This window comes from Equus przewalskii, chromosome 3, assembly GCF_037783145.1.
Source record: "Equus przewalskii isolate Varuska chromosome 3, EquPr2, whole genome shotgun sequence".
Lineage (NCBI taxonomy): Eukaryota > Metazoa > Chordata > Mammalia > Perissodactyla > Equidae > Equus > Equus przewalskii.
Genome location: NC_091833.1, coordinates 96335948 through 96354128, shown reverse-complemented (window position 1 = coordinate 96354128; position 18181 = coordinate 96335948). Strand labels below are relative to the sequence as shown.

The window sequence follows — 18181 nt, the reverse complement described above, 5'->3', positions numbered from 1 at the left end:
GTTGATGTGTGTATGACATGGGGAACTCATCATCACAGCCTGTCAAAAAATAAAGGAACAGCGGCTGGCCTGGTGACACAGCGGTTAAGTTCTCACATTCCACGTCAGCAGCCTGGGGTTCGCCGATTTGGATCCCGGGTGTGGACCTATGCATTGCTTGGCAAGCCATGCTGTGGCAGGCGTCCCACATATAAAGTAGAGGAAGATAGGCATGGATGTTAGCTCAAGCCAGTCTTCCTCAAAAAAGAGGAGGACTGGTGGCAGATGTTAGCTGAGGGCTAATCTTCCTAAAAGAAGGAAAAAAAATTTTTTTTTAAGTAAAGGAACACTGCAATGGTAGTTATTTCCTAAAATGATCTTATTTAATATTATAGAGTGCTGTAAATCAAGAAGTTCTGCCCAGTTAATTAAACACAAATTCCATTCCTCAGCTGCATTTGTCTTGACTCCCAGAGATTTTAACTTGCTTCCTTTTATGTGACTTCCATACATAGTGCTGTTGAGAAAGAGAAAATAAAATATATCAATGTTAACTGTTCAATTCAAAGAAAACACTATAATGAGAATCCATATTTCTCAGATGGAGAAGCTATCTTAAAAATCCAATGTATTTAATAGTGCCTTACATTCTAATGCATACAGGCAAGCCAGGCCAAAAATAAGAATGACTATTCAAGGTAGGTTCTTTTATACTTACCCAAATACTATTAGATGAATTCCTAGAAAACGCAGAAAGATATGGAACATTATTCTTCTTATGCTGAGTGATTCATTAATGTTCAACTACCTTGGATGATAATGGAACTATCCATGCACATTATTGGAAAAATGTAGCCCTAGAGATTTAAACAAATGTAAGGCAGGGAATAATGTGTTCCAGGAGGGAATGTATGACCTACGCACTATATTAACTTTGTAGTGTCTTTGCTTCTATGATTGGTTAAGAAAACCTGTAAAAATGGTCATTAATATTTTAGAGAAGAGTTGGAAAGGCTATTACTCCACATTTATAAAGGAAACCAAGCAAACCACTAAAGACTTTACATTCAAGGATCATTTTACCCAGGAATATTTACACAATATACATGCTTCGGATTTGGAATAGGATCACACTTGAATATGAACTATTTTTAAGAGAAATTTCTCCACTTTAGTTGCGATGGTAAATCAATAGATCATTATTGAGTATCTACTATGTTACAAGTCCTATTGGGTGATGCAAAGAAAACTAGGATTTTCTTCAAAGAGGCTAGGATTACATGAACTCAAATTTACCTAACATTTTAGAATATACAAATCAATTTCACATATGAGGGGGAGATATTATCTTCTTGATACTTCTTTTAAGTAATAACTTCAAGACTATGCAGCTTATAACATGGTATAACTTGAAAACTTCTGAGTTCATTGTTTTATCCCTCTAACCAAGTTTTTATCAACGTATGCTCCCTATCCCATTCATCTGTAGGATGCTACTTCCCTGTATGACATCCATGGATTGCCTGATTGGAATCACTTGGATGTGTTAAACGTACATTTTCTAGTCACAAACACGATCATTCTGTATCAAAGTCTCCACGGGGCAGCCAAAAAAATTCCATTTTAACCAAGTCCCTATGTGCTTATTGCACACAATGAAATATGAGAATCACTTCCCTTATCTGTCTGATCCATATATCCCAACTGGAGGGGTGAACTTTCACTTGTGAGTGTAATCATGAAGGCTTGAAAGAAATGGAAGATAAATAATAGAGACTCGGAAAGTGGTAAATTCTTCTTAAACACACTGCATTTTGTTTATTAATGAACATTATTGAAAGCTTATTATCTATGAGGCATTGTACCAAGCACTTTACTTGCAGTATGTAACTTGAATCTGTAACAGAGCCTTCCGATGAAAGAAGAATTTTGAAACGAAGAAATTCAGACCAGGACAATGTATTCCTGAATATGACCACAAAGTCATCAAAAGAGAGGTTCAAAACCAGGTCAGTCTCGGGGCCGGTCCCGTGGCCCAGTGGCTGGATTCACAAGCTATGCTTCGGCGGCCCAGGGTTTCACTGGTTCGGATCCTGGGCGCGGACATGGCCACGCTGAGGCAGCATCCCACATGCCACACTAGAAGGACCCACAACTAAAAATATACAACTATGTGCTGAGGGGCTAAGGGGAAAGAAAAGAAAAATAAAATCTTTAAAAAAAAACAGGTCAGTCTCATCTAAATTTGCATCTTCTATGCTACCCTGGAGAGAATAATGTGGTCTGCAGTGGTTGAAGAAAGTTTGACTGAGAAATGCAACTCATGTGGGCTTTGGTGTACAGAGAAGTGTGACTCACAATAGTCACTGAAAAATGATTGGCATTTAAATAAGCATAAAAAAGAAAAGATAGCGTTCCTGCTTTGACCAACCATGGAAGTAAATCTTCAAGTTGGACATTACCGGGATGTATGTGACACCAAATATGAAGTGTAGAGTAGTGGGTAAAGTTGCCTTACTGATAAAGAGTCAATATTTTTTTGGTAGTTAGGAGGTGAAAATTCTTACCTCCAACAATGTGAGGAAAGGAACATTTTATTTATGTGGCAGTATTTGAGTAGAACCTTCCTTCTGCACATATTTATTGTTATATCTGAAGCATTTAAAGCACTTGACCACTTTCTTCTTAAAACTCTCTTCACCTTGAAGTTGAGAGATCTTATTCCATCCAATTTCCTTTCATCACTCTATTTTTTATTAATCCCCTTGTCTCATTTCTCTTTCTGTGCTTATCCCTTAAATGTGGGTTTTCTTCTGCATGCTGTCCAAGTATGGACTCCAATGATTTTACTTAGAATTTCTGCCAGGGGTTTCTTAAACTAGTGTCCAAAATATTCAGTCTTTATATGGCTTAACAGTAAGTGTTGGATGCCAATTCAATTTTAATAGTTATTTCTTCCTTGTTTTTGGCTGACAGTGTCTCAATTTTGTAGAAATTTTAGCACAGCTAAAATGGATCATCCTAACTCTATAATGAAAATTTAATTCCTCTTCTATTAGATTTAGGAACAGATATATGAACCAATCCTAGCAACTAAACATGAGTTGAAGTTGTCTGGAGGAGAGGAAGCATGGTTCTAAGAAATCTTCTTCCCTGGTAAAAGAAAACTCACCATTGTTCTCTAGCTGGACCCTGTCAGCTCTATATGCTGTTCTGGGAACTGACGAATCTATCTCCTGCCCGTGAAGAGGACTAGTCCAAGTGCAAACAGATATGCCAAGGCTGGCAGGGAAAAAAAAGAAAAAGTACTAATGTCCATAGTGATATTTTGACTGACTGTATCACCAACCTTGGAACTTAATGTTCAGTATGGTAATGAATTTTTCTTACTATTTAAACTATATTAATTTTGTGTTTTCTCCTACTTGTAGAGAAAGGCGTCCTCGTTAATTTCAATGGAAAAAAGAGATTGATGCAACCTTGAAATTGTGATTTTTTTTGCATGTTTCTAAGTATACAGCTTTTAGTTTTCATGAGATATTTTAAAAAATATGTACCAGTAACAAATTCTTACAATGTACTGATTGACGTATTGATGACTTGGTAATATGCACCTTCTATATTATTTTCATTAACTTCACTCTTATACTTCTCTGTTACTAAAGTTCTACTTGCTAAATGAAATCTGATCATATTATTTCACTACTTAAACCTCTATTCTAATCTCCTAAGGTGTTTGCCTTTAAGAGAATTATAATCATATTGCCTATAATTTAAATTTTTTATAAAATTATTTGGAATGAATTTTTAAATTTTTTGTAAGCAGTTTATTAAGTTACTGTAATCTTTCAAAAATCAATAGGAAATGCACACAAAGCTTCTTGAGTGATGAACTTGTTATGAATAAAAAAATAAGAAAATAGAGGAGAAGGGTGATGTGTCTGTACCAGATCAGCCTTTCAGCTTCTGCAGATGGAGCAGTGTTCCACTGAGAGATGTGTCCAGGAATACCAGGTGATGGTCAGAACAGGAACCCCTAGCAAAAGTGAGAGCGTCAAGGAGAAGCAGAGGATACTGAAACAGTGGTTGAGAAGAGGAAAAATCAAGAAATAATATCTTACAACCATGGAATAAAGAAAGCTAACACTGAGATGGGAAGGAAAAGCACAGGAAAAGCTCAGATGTTGTCTATTGAACCTCAGATGATGAATTAATTGAAGTCTTATTTCCTCACAGAAATCCTTCAGAGCAGCAGCTGATTGAACGGAGGGAAGAAGGGAGAGCAGTCTATCTTTGATTTGCCTAAGATATTACTTATGTCCTCTTTCCTCAAGGTTCAGTGTCTTCCACGTACTGTGGTGGGGAGGAAAGAAGAAAAGAGGTAAGTGTGTTGCCACTTTACAGGTAAGGCTTGTGGTCCTCCCTCTGCTGGTTGACACTGTTTCTCTGGATGATGCTGTCAAGATACTAATGCTTTGCCTGTGGAAGGTGTTTAAACACAGGGAGACTGACGAGATGCTTGACATCTCTCCATTCTTCACTGAAGGTTATGTAGATTCTCCTTGTCCTTTGTCTGGTCCCATCACCCTTCTCAGGGCCCAAAGTCTCTTACAACAAAGGGTAATGGGTAGGTGCCTTAAGAGCAGCCACTATCTTTATGGGAAGAGTCCCCAATTCTCTAATGTTTTCTGGTCCCCATTGTGTTGAGAATGTATGAAACTGGGTACTTTTTTGTTCTTAATTCTGTGGTACAGCTGCCTATTCTGAAAGACAAAAAGAGAATCCCCAAACACTTAAAGCTATTTTATTTAGCAACAAGCAAACAAAACAAACAGTATTGACTTTTCTAAATTGGGGTCCAAGTACTGTCTTCTGTGAAAACAGACCTTTGTGGATTTTGTATTCGTCCATTATTTTTATTACTGCTTTTTTGGTAAAAAAAAAAAAAAAAAAAAAAAAAACCTGTAATATAAAGAGATGTAAAGCGTAAAAATAAATATTTATGTATTTTAAAATTTATTCTATGGGAGAAGTACCTGAAACACTGGCCATGAACCACACTATTCAAACTTATAATTGTTAATATTATATATTTGTTTCTTTGGACAAGGCTTACCTTTGGACCTTCGATTGTACACATGACTGGACAGATATCCAGAAATCTACTTAAAGACGGGACTGAGGAGTTCCTCTTATTGAATGCATCCAAAATGAAGAGAGTTAGGAAGACACAGATGACCTGATAATAAAACCCTATTTATTGGAGAAGATGGGTGATTCTTATACTTGTCATTTTTATAAAAAGGTATCAATTATCCTCTCTCTGTAGCTCCTGTGTGCCTCAGTCCCTTGTTTATGCCTTGGTTTAACACTCAATAGCTTTTCAGGTTCTCCCTAAAAACCCACTAACCAAAACACTGCTTAGTAATGCTTACTTTCTGTAGTTTTATCTGGGAAACAGGGAAGGGATGTTTTTATTACAAACCTTAAAATAAATAAAGAATTTACCGGTTTATTTTCCACAGTCACATATTTCTTGATTCCTCTCGCCTCCTCTTTCTCTCCTTTGATTTTCATCCAAGATTTTTCCTGAGCACTTCAAATTTGTAAATGCTTTAATTTTTTATTTTTTTTTACACAGAGCAATTCAGTTTCCTCCTGGCTCTCACATACACGAAAAATTAACAAAAATGTCTTTCAGTTAATAGTGCCCCCTACCTAGGAAAGCCATCTGTGTGTTTGTACAGAATGTCTTATATAAATTCTTCCTCCCCAGTCTTGACCTTATGTTTGAGTCATGAGAAGTGAAGAGACAAAAGTTTGTTGGGGGAAGTACAAAACTGGCTAAAAGCTAAATGACAGTTTGAGTAATAGACTATAGGGTGTCAGTGGCATGAATAGTATGGTTCTCACATGATAAGGTATAACACAAAACACTGATGGAAACTTTCACCCACAGCCTGTCTTTAGCAGAGGCTGAAGAGTTCACTCACGGTGCCCACTGGTGGGCTTAACAGGGAGTTACATTTCAGCACCGTATCTCTCCAGAGGGAGCCTGAGAAGCAGAAGAAGAAAACAGCGGCTTTTATGTTGTGGATGAAGGACTTGTCCTTGATCACACGAGAGAGAAACTCTGTGAACTCCAATGATAACCCAGGAGCACACTGGAAGGGAGCAGCAGATCCTGAGGAACATGAGTTTACCTATACGAATACTATCCTTGTTGAAGCCCTGTGAAAGAATGCTTGAAAAAACATGAGCTATCCAATCATACACAGCACTTGAGAATTTGGGAGCTGGAAAGGACTTCCAGAGATCCATCTCTCCTAAGGTCCTATCTGCCTCTTCTGCCGCCCTGTAGCACAAGCTTGCAAACCTTGCATACACTCTCAAAACAACTAAGTTTTATCACTAAAATATTTTCCATTCTTTCTAAATACTCTTGCTATTTATGATATGTATGCTACACAAATCATATATTTAGTGGCATATTTTCTTATTTCTATAAGATAAAGTTTATTTTGGGAAAAATTATTTTTCATCATCTATAAAGATTTCATTGTCTTTTACTCTAAACGTCTTTATGCTTTCTGCTGTGTATTTTTAAATTTTTTATGGATATAATACAATTAGATTTTTAAAAGTGATAGAATTCAGTAAATGACAAGAATGCAACCCCCAAAGCTATTGGTAATACAACAAAACAAGACAATGAAGATAATTAGAAATCTTAAGAATTTTTGAAACAAATTTATGGAGCTGAAAGTCTACTTCATCAGATAGGAATATAGTTTAATATAAAAATAATTTGATCCTTTCTCCTTGGGCTATAATAACAGTTATGAATTAAAAATACAAACAAATATTTATTAAGAGGGTATTCTATATGCCAGTCATGGTTCTATGCGTTCTTATTTTTCATTTAACCTAATTACCTTGGACTCATAAATAAAGAAAATTGCCACTGAAAGAAACTTGCCATTGTAAACATGGTTTTTGGAGTTAAGTAGGCCAAATTAAACATCCAGCTCCATTCTCTAATACTGTTCTAAATTTTGCTAAGTTGCTCAAACTGTCTAAGCAACTATTCCCATGCATATAAGGAGGACATACCAATATATATTTTTGTGAAATAAATAAGAACTAAACAAGAATTTATTTAGAATAGTACTTGACACTTAGTAGTTGCTAAATGCATATCAATTCCCACTCTTAATCTACGAGGAAATGGAAAATTGTGTTTTCGTGGTAGACCCATATTAGATGCCAAAAATGATTATATTAATGTCTAAACATTGAAAGAGTGCTTACCATGTGCCAATACTAAGCACTTTACATGTATTATCCCATTGATGTCTCAGAACAATGCTGTGATGTGAGAAATATTATTATCCCCATTTAACAGATAATGAACCTGGGACTTCGAGAAATATCTTGCTATGAGTACACTGCTGCTGTGAGAAATTGAGATTCTAGTTCAGGGAGCCTGATGTCAGGGCTCCTGCTCTTCCTCTGTGTTATGTTAATTTAACTCTGTGGGTATGCATACGTGTTTATGTGTGTGTTCATTTCCTTTTGTTGAGGGGACATTTTGAGTGAGTCTTCATGAACAAAGAACCATAAACTATGTGATTAGCAATAAGCATTTATGGAGTGTCTGCTTCCATTTGTTGTCAAAGTCACACTTACCTACTACATAAGAAGGTAATTTTTCAGAATTAAGAATGGCTCGGTGGCACAGTGGTTAAGTGCACACATTCTGCTTCGGCGGCCCGGGGTTCACCAGTTCGGATCCCGGGCACAGACTTACACACTACTTATTAAGCCATGGTGTGGCAGGCATCCCACATATAAAGTAGAAGAAGATGCGCATGGATGTTAGCTCAGGGCTGGTCTTCCTCAGCAAAAAGAGGAGGATTGGTGGCAGATGTTAGCTCAGGGCTAATCGTCCTCCAAAAAAAAAAAAAAAGAATGTTAACTAAAGACCTTCATAGTTAGAGTTTGGGATGGAAACTTCCTGAGTTAGATGGAAAATATATATTTTTATAATATATAGATATATTTAGTTATAGATATATAAAAAATTTTAGTAAACTTTTTATTTTGGAATAATTTTAGATTTACAGAAAAGTTGCAAAACGGAGTAGAGAGAGTTCCATATACCCTTCAACAAGTTTCCCGTAATGTTAACATCTTACACAACCATTATACATTTTTCAAAACTAAGAAAATAACGTTACTACATTAGTATTAACAAAACTACAGATTTCATTCGGATTTTACCAGTTTTCCCAAGAATGTCCCTTTACTATTCCAGGATTCAAATCAGGATACCACATTGCACTTAATTTTCATATTTTCTTGTTCTCCTTCTATCTATAACAGTCCATCAATCTTTCCATGTGTTTAGTGACCTTGAGAATTTGAAGAACACTGATAATTTACTTTGAAAAATGTTGTCCTTCAATTTCTCACAATTAGATTGGTGTTATACGTTTGTGGGCAGAAGATCAGAGGTAAAGTCCCCCCTCACCGCATTATACTGGGGTATATGATATTAACATGACTTACTATTAGTGATGCTCACCTTGATTACTTGGTTGTAGTAGTGTCTTCTAGGTTGTCTGCTATAAAGTTACTATGTTTTTCCTTTGCATAGTATGCAAAAGAAGTCCTTAAGTCCAACTCATACTCAAGTAGGAGGGAATTCAATGCCAACTCATAAAAGGGGAGAATACCTATGTATGTTATTTAGCAATGCCCTGTAAAGAAGATTGTCCCTTTTCTCCATTTATTTATTTATTCAATCATTCATTTATATCAATATGGACTCATGTAGTTTTGTTTTATGCTTTGAGTTAGACTCCAATATTGCATTAATTGTTTTTTCCCTTTAATTTTTCCAGCTTTGAGCACAGGGAGTTTTTTCAAATGGATAACTTTAAAAAAAGATGTGCTTCTCTCTGATTTATAGGTTTCTATACACACCTACAAAATCTGATTTATAGGTTTGTATACACACCTACAAAATCTCTTTCTTAATAACTTTAGCCTATACAAATTTTCTACCTTCTCTTATCAATTCTGCATTTTATTCCATAATTAACAACTTACATACCATTTTATCTACTAATTATCTTGATCCATAAAATTTGCTGTGTTAAATACATCTTGTTCAGTGATCCACCAAACAACAAATCTCTAGGAAATACTTCCTATTTGTTAATGACAATGCTAGATGCTATAGAAACTAAAGGGGGAAAAAAAAAAGAAATAATATTTGCCTTCAAAGATCATATAACCTATGTGAGAGAATAAAAATAGCACTCTTGAAGCAATTGCAGTATAATATGAGAACCTAATAATAGAAGAGATTAAGTCGTAGAAGTGAGGAAAGAGGGCAACAAGGCAAGGCTTTACAAGAATTAAACAGGATTTATCCAATAAATACAATGTGCTAAGGTTTAGGAATAAAGTGGTGAGCAGATGATTAAGAAGTCATGTCAAAAGAGTGTGATGAGTTAGTTTTCAAGATTAGATGCACAGAGCACTATGATGTAACTTCACATGATTTTATGTCCTCAAATTAACTGTAAAATGTCTCTGAGGAGTTTCTATGCAATATTACTTAGCACAAAATTATTTTTCAGTAATCATTCTAATGGCATATTATATGTATTATGTGTTTGTGTTTGTGTGTGTCTGTGTGTATCTGCATGTGTGCTTTCTCTGTTGGATTTCTTTGTACATGGCCATACACCAACTCTTTCCTTATTCACTCGTTTACTCTTCCAACAAAACATCTTCAAGTACTTTGTGGTAGGCAAGATTCTAAGACCCCAAAGACCTTCTCTCTTATAGAATCTATACCTACATATACCTATTTATATAATGGTCAATTCCCTTGACTGTGGTGGCACCTGTGAATATGAGGAGATATAAGTCCTTTGGTTATATTACATTATATGGCAAAAGAGATTTTGTAGAGGTAATTAAAGTTACTAATCAGTTGACCTTGAGTTAATTATAAAGGAGATTCTCCAGACGGGCCTGATCTAATCACATGGGCCTTTGAGTCTACATCTAAAAGTCAGAGAAAAGGGAATTCAGAGATCCAAAGTGCAAGACATATCTGATGCACCATTGGTGATTTGAGGATGGAGATGGCCTCATGGATAAGAATGTAGTAACCTCTTGGAGCTGAGAGTGACCCTGACTAACAGTCAGCAAAGAAATAGGGACCTTAGTACTGCAGCCTCAAGAAACTGAATTCTTTCAGCAAGAATGATCTTTCAAGTGAATTTTCTTCCAGAACATCTGGATGAGAACTCAGCCTGGTCAACACCATAATTTCAGCCTCATGATACTCTGAATGGAGAACCCAGTCATGCCATTCTGAAAACAGTAACAAAACAACAATAAATCTCCAAATCTTTGGGCCTTGACACTACAAAAGTTTAGTTCTCATTTATGCAAATTGTTCAGGCAACTGTCCACTGTGTAATGATGCATCAGCTCAGGCTGTTAATCTTGTAACTTCATCATCTCAACAAAAGCCTCTCTTCATGATTGACAAAGCAGGGTAATGAACACTGGTCTTATACAACCAATAAATATTTTCACATGGAATAGACACACATCACTTTTGTCTACAGAAATTGGCATGAACTAGTCACTTGGCCATGCCTGGGGGTGTGGGGAATGAATGTGCCCAGTATGGGAACAGGGTACATGTGAGCACTAGAAGTCTCTACCATACTTGGTGGATGAAGAAGATTTTTAAATCAGTGACCAAGACAAAACCCTTGTCCTCATGAAGATTATTCTAGTTTTCAAAGGAATCATCCGCCACTGAGGATAAAAGATTTTATTAGGACAATTTATCCTGAATAAAGCAGAAGGTGAATGCTTAAGTTTAACTTTCAAATGAACAAAATTAGCATTGTCAAGATGTCAGCCAGTCTGTGTCTTAAAGGTTCTGCTAACTCACCCATGGAAAGACGAACGTGGGAGAAGGAGGAAATCCTTTTTTACTCCTATGGAATTGAGAAGAGTCAAGAAGGCAGATGAAGAGGTAAGAAGCCCATGCTATCATACTCATCTCATTCTTGGTTTGAGCCTTGGGGAGATTGCAAGCATGTGTCCACACCAATATCCAGGATGGAGAATGAACACTGGGGTCAGGGCCTTCAGAATAAGAATACGTCTTAAGACACATTTCTCACCCTATTCCACAGACATTTTTAATTCTGCATCAAGCAAATCAATAAGCAAAAAACCTAGTGGTCTTAGGCAAATTTTCTCCAGCAAAATAAAAATAATAATAAGTAAACAAATAAATAAACTATGTAAGTAAAATGTAAAGAGAAGAAAATTTTTAAGCTCATATGCTGGTTCAAAAGATGCAGTAGACAGACAATTCTAAAAATTTACTTCCTCTCTCTGCACTTACTACTCAGCTTCTACATTTTCAGAGATCACCTTAGACCATTTTAAGGAGTCATGTTTTTACCTGCAATTTTTGTGTTCCACTTTAACTGTTAGCATTATTAAAAAAAAAATCAATGGATGTATTCAAATATCTAATAGTACAATATAAGACACTACAATTAGAAATTTGATTTCCCTTGCCATTGTTAAGCTGCTTGTCAAAAACCAGATTCCTATTTATATATGAATTACTGTGATGCAGACACTTTGAATCAATTGTTTTAATACATTCTACACAGCTAAGTCCAACTCCTTAATTAGTTTTAATTTTATAAGTCCCAAAGAAATAATTCCTCATTTTTTCATTGTTCTATCACCTTCTGATTCAAAAGAAATATCATTTTATGTCATATTACTATGCAAAATTATAGTGCTTTAACAAAGAATAGTTGCTCATGCTTTATCTTAAATAATTAAAGATTTGAAGTTAAGTAGAGCTACTTTCATTGTGATGCATGATATTAAACATATAAATGTCACTATATTTCTCTAATAAAATTTACATAAAATATATAAGCAGTAAATTATTAAAAAGGAATATTTCTATGTACTATAAATTTGTATTATGAACTTACAACCTGGTACTGTACCAGGTTCCATGAGGAAATGTACACAAAATTCAGGGTCTTCAAGGAAGCTGGAATAAAAATAGGAGGACAACATGTAACAGGTGAAAAAGAAGTACAATAAAAATCAGGATAAACTAAGTGTTGTGTGAAAAGGACATACAATGTGCTAACAGAAAATAATTCATTTCTTCAAATGTTCGTTGATGTTCACTACATGTCAGACTCCATGATAGGGTCTGGAGGTGCAACGATGAACAAAAGCAGGCATGAGTCTGACTTCCTGAAGCTTGTAGCCTCCTGGGTGTGGCATGCATTCATTCAATAGCCATGCAAACAGATGTAAAGTGGCAACTCCGTTGAGTTGCCTAAAGAAGGGCATGGCCTGATTGGGGAGGGCATAAAAGAATTTCTTTAAGAAATAATGTTTGGATCAAGAGACAAAAGAATGAAAAATAGGAACTAAATAGTCAACAAAGGAAGTAAAGAACATTCCAGGAAGAGGGAATATCATGTTCATGAGGCCGGTAGTAAGAGGAGCGTTGTAGATTCAAGAACTAAAAGAAGGCCCTTGTTGTAACTGAATACGATAAAGAGTAAGAAAATATTTGAGTTGAGTTGATATCTGGGGAAACTCATCCAACTCTATCAAAAGCAGCTCTTTCATCAAAAGTCAAGTGTTAGTAGGAATGAAAGATCCAGATATTACTTGTGTAAACATTAAGAGTATTTACTTTCTATAGTTTTGCAAGATTGAGGGAAGCCCAAATGCACCTTGGTCTAGCCGTCTCCCTTTCTTATAAGGTCCTTAAGGAAGTTAAAGAACAACGATTAGAAAAAAGGAATGTTCTCTCTCAGAACCCGCATTCAATAATAAAATTTAAGTGAAGAGCTCTCTGGAAAATAAAAACAGATCACTGATTTGTATGTGAACACTTCCTACCAAAATTAACCATTCACTCTCTAGTCATTTTGGTCAAGAGATCAAGCCAGTAAAAGATGATAAATAAAGAATACTAGAAAAGAAGATTGGTTTCCTGAACTTAGTGCCATATGTGCATGTGGTTGTGATTTATACCTAGAGCATTTATTATTCTAGACATGTTCAAGAAGGAAGCAGCATAGAACAAAGCTGAGATTGCTCCTGAAACTTTCCACTTACCATTTCTGTAGCATAGATGTTATAGGGAAGACAGGCCTAGAGACTGTCACAAACCATGTGTGTGACAATGAACAGAAAGTCTACTCTTCAACAAACATGACCCAATGTAAGTCCAGAATATGATCAATAGGATTAATATTCTCTCATCTTGGGTATGAGAACTTTAGTTCATCACCTTGAATAGGAGCCTATGGAACTTCGTGATTTTTGGTGTCAGTGGCAAACACTGTAGATAGAATGAATAGAATGTAGATTAACAAGAGGTTTAAAAGTGATTAAATTTATACAAAATTTTTCCATGTACAGTGATTAAGTAGATTTCTATAGATAAAAATATAAATATATTGAGGCTGGCCTGCTGGCGCAGCAGTTAAGTTCGCACGTTCCGCTTCTCTGTGGCCCGGGATTTGCCGATTTGGATCCCGGGTGCGGACATGGCACAGCTTGGCAAAAGCCATGCTGTGGTAGGTGTCCCATGTATAAAGTAGAGGAAGATGGACATGGATGTTAGTTCAGGGCCAGTCTTCCTCAGCAAAAAGAGGAGGATTGGCAGTAGTTAGCTCAGGGCTAATCTTCCTTAAAAATATATATATATATATAGAGAGAGAGAGATATGTAGATGTAAGGAATAAATGCTACTTTTAATGTAATTAAACAAAGATGCCATTATACTGAGGTGGCTCACTCATTGGTAGCCAATGTAAGCAAACTAAAACTTAAGTCAAAGTCTTTTGGAGGAGGTCATAAAGAGGACATTACCACTGGTTGACCCCCAAGATGGACCTGGGCAATTGGAGGCTCCTCACCCCCTCCCTGGCCCTTAGAATGTATGCTTTGCCTGCTGTTCCCACAGTCTGATCCATTTTCAGGGACACAGCCTTGAGACAGCAATGTGTTGTTGAGACCATCTGGACAAAATACCCGACTGAACCCAGGTAAGCGCTCTATGTAAACTTTTAAGACTCTGGTGAACAGGGGTGGAGATCTACTCATCTTGCAGTCACCCAAAGACAAGCCTCATATGTAAGTTTCCTTGCTTATTAAACCATTAAATCTATCACCTACCAATGTGGAGTGGTCAACTTCTTTCTTTGGTTTCTCCTTGCCCTCCGTTTACGGGGGCCAGTTTACAAACCAACAAAGTTGGTGCACTTAAATCTGAGAAAATAAAACTTAAGAAAAATGAATCACAAACAACCAACAAGCCTTTCCCAAATAAGACAATGCTTAAGCTATAGCCAATCAAACAATGTCCTTTCTTTGCTTCCATGTCTCTTCTGTTAAAACCTCTCCCTTGGCAACCGTCAGTGGAGTACTCGTAACCGTGTTTGTTTTGACACTGCCTGATTCAAATTGATGTATGCTCAGAAAAACTCTTGAAAACTTTAATGTGCCTCAGTTTATCTTTTAACAATACTAATTAATTATTAATGGATAAAATTAATTAGTGATTAATGGATAAAATGAAAGATAGTATGCACACAGAGATTACTTCATGATGACCACAAATTTCAACGATAGAAGGGAAAATACAAACAAAATAATTGATAAAACTTACATTACAGATAGTGTTGTATAATACCATATTAAATTATTTTTCTGCCATTATTTTCTCATGTCTCTTCCATCCAGTTAAGTAGACTGCAAACACAAGCTTTCTTGCTCCAGGAGAAATTTAGTTCCAAACACCTAAACTCATGTTTGAGATTATGCTGGATACTTCTGAGGGAAATTCATGGAATTTACCAGACAGTCTTAAAGAAACTAGGAGAAAAACTTTTCCTCCAAGTTTAAAGATTCTCCTAAATGAAGAAGAAAAATAGATAAAAGTCATATGTTGTGCCCTGAATACAAGGAACACATGACTTATTTCCTGGATGTCAGGAATTATGTAAGGTATGAGAAAATAAACAATGTTGACGTGAAGCTTGGTGACTAAAGGAGTTTGACCAAAGAGACAAATACAAATATACGAGCGGCTGGAAATGAAGAATTAGGCCAATAAGGATTATGGATGTCTCAAAAGCAGCCTGTGTAGACAGCCCCACAGAGAAGCCAGTGCATTCATCATCTCTACCCACCTAGGCTTTGGCATTAAGATGGCAGAACTATGTCACAACCACAACCATAGAGAATAATAGGAAGGGCTGACAGTGAGCATTCTTCCAGAAAATCAAAAAGGAAGCATGGAATGAGACGTTAACCTACATATATGAGTTTGAGCATCATGATACCTCACTGCTACTACATGTAAAAGTAGCGCTTGAAAAGCTAAAATTCAGAAGGGACCAAGGACTGCGAAAACATCGCTTTTACTTATGTGCAGAGCTTGAAGGATAAAGCAAAAAGGATGTTGACTCCATAGCAGAAAGGATACAGTACATTCATTGCTGTGTATCTGTGGACTATGTAATCTTAGACATCCATTAGCTGGTGGGAACATAAAGGCATAAAGCAAGGGAATTATTCTGTTCCCTCCAAAATCATCCTGTTATGAACTGATATATGAGGACGTAGATATAGATTCATTCTACTGGTGGGGTGCCATAGAAAGACTTATCTGTTTGCCCTAAGGAACTCAGAGAATGAGGGCTCCTCACCCCTTCATTTTACACAAGCTTGTATTTTGATGAAAATAGATTAGGCAATATAATATTTGCTGGTTTTGTGACATTGTACCAGGGAACACATATGCTTTCTTATTTCTACTTTAATGTTTTCTCTTATCTCGGGTATGAATTCCAACTTCCTTTTGCTATACTACTCCACTGGAAGATCAGGTACATTAACCTTCAGCATTTCCTAAATGTCACTATCTTCTCAGCATTGTTGAATTCAAAGCCTCCTGCAGGAAATACATGGAGACTTCAGATGCAGATAAAGTGGCTTGCTCTTTAAAGGTTACCTATGGACCTATGCTCTCGACCTAATAATAACTCAAAATACTTTAGTAGTTATTAGGTAAAGCAAATCAATAATGAAGGAAATCAATATTAAAGAGGAGAAAAAATATTAGACTTAATTATTATTGGCTCTTTATTCTACCTTAAAAATCAATTGTTGCTCAAAAGCCCCGTTACCTACCTTTCCCCAGAACAATTGTTTTGTCACAGGATGTCAAAAATGTGAAAAGTAGTCATGGTCTAGTCTTTTTCTCCTTTAAGTTAAACAATTCAAAGCATTATGTTCTTTATTTTAAGTTTATGTATGTAATTTTCCATTTTGGTTAAATTTAATGAGTTTAAAATACTAATGATTTGAAACTTGTTACAAAGTTTATTAACATTCATCCTTACAATTTATTATTTTGTCATGTACCTTCGAACTAGAGTTTCACAACCACCAACAAAACATTTTTATGTTTCACCCAAACTGAATCACATACATAATAGCAAAATATTCTGTTTCATTCTTCCCCTTAATTTTTGCTCTTGAGTTTAGAAGCCTGTAAATACTCTCTATCCTTTCTCTCATTTGGTGAACTTCCCAGTCTTTAAGATTGCATATAGTAGGGGACTGGTTAAGATGCCCAGATGGGTGGTTAACTATGGCTGGTAGAAATCAACTTGACCACATCTTTGTCTGCTAAAGCCTAATAGAATAGAAATTCAATGTCACTCACAGAACCCCAGCATTCGAAGAATTATTAGAACAGCAACCAGCAGCAGCATTATCCCATTCACAGGTTGCCTTAGTGTAAATAACATGGAATTTATCCCCACAAAATCCAAACCCTAACTCAAACCAAAAGCTACACATGTTTTTGAAAGACAACAAAACAGTCTTCAATTGACTTGCATATTCTTATAAAATTCTCTTACTGTCTTCTGCCTTTGATAGATCTGCAATAGTTTGTAATCATGCTACTCAATGTGAAGTCCAAGGACCAGCACTACTGGCATTAATTGGATTTGATAGAAATGCAGAATCTCAGGTGCCACAAGATTTGTTGAATAAAAATCTTAATTTTTAACAAGACCTCCAGACAATCCACGAGGACATAACAGATGCAAAAGCACTTGTTTATAAGATATTCTTGATAGATCAATGTAAACTATGACTTCCAGGCCCTCAAACTGACCTTCAATTTGTCACGTGCTGTATTTCTCATTTACCATTTTTATTCCGTAGAAAAATATCATTGTGTAATTATCATTTGCAAGTATCCACTTAGGTCTTGCAAATTCAGCAGTGATAAATATAAACAAAATATCTCCTCTTCTGAACTTATATTCTAAAGCAGAAGAGAATTACTAAACACACAAAATCAGGAAAATATTTAGACTGTTAGGTAGTGACGAAAAATATGGAGTAAGATAATTTATGGAAAAGGGAGAGGGAGGTGGTAAAGTGCAATTTTGGATAGGATGGCTAAGGGAGTTCTTACTAAAAGGCTAACATTTTAATAAATTCCTGCAGAAAGTGAGGCACTAAGCTAAATGGATATTTGGAAAGGAAGAAGTAAACACTTTATGTTATGAAATGTTTTTATATTAAATCTGGAATGCATGATTAGCTCTACTTCCAAGGGCAGAAAAAATCATAATATAAAATATTAGAGGAATTTACTATTCTTTGAGTGACTATTAGTTGCTGTTATTGTGTTAATAATTTTTATGCATTATCTCCTTTAGTTATCGTGACAACTATACCAGATAAACTTTATTATTATCTTGATGAAACTGAATCTCAGAGAAGTTGAATAACTTGCCAGATTTCATACAGGTTGAAATAGATGAATCAAGATTTAAATGTCAAGTCCATCTGTCTCAAAAGCCTATACTGGTTCTTCTCCTTCTCTGTAGCACTCTCATAACCAGGATGACATTGAACTTGGGGGCACACACAAAGTCCGTTTCCTAATAAGTTGAAAAGTATGATTATGAAATGGAGTCAAAAAAAATTCTTCCAGACTTTTTGTTTCCAGAGCATATAAAGGAAGATGAATAAATGACTCAAACATAATGATGACTCTATTATAATT

At 35.8% G+C, this 18181-nt stretch overlaps 1 long non-coding RNA gene across 2 annotated transcripts in view; it reads right to left on the bottom strand.

The window, feature by feature from the left end:
* Positions 1 to 340: 340 nt before the first annotated feature.
* Positions 341 to 18181, bottom strand: part of LOC103557652 (uncharacterized) — a 30922-nt gene continuing 13081 nt past the window's right edge. Inside the window, exons 3-5 of one of the 2 annotated variants that reach the window (XR_011538229.1) lie at positions 3927 to 4015; positions 3152 to 3261; positions 341 to 496 (exon numbers count right to left, since the gene is read on the bottom strand). This is a non-coding gene — a long non-coding RNA (uncharacterized lncRNA). The remainder of the gene's footprint in view (positions 497 to 3151; positions 3262 to 3926; positions 4016 to 18181) is intronic. The other variant, XR_546542.2, reaches the window with a different exon arrangement.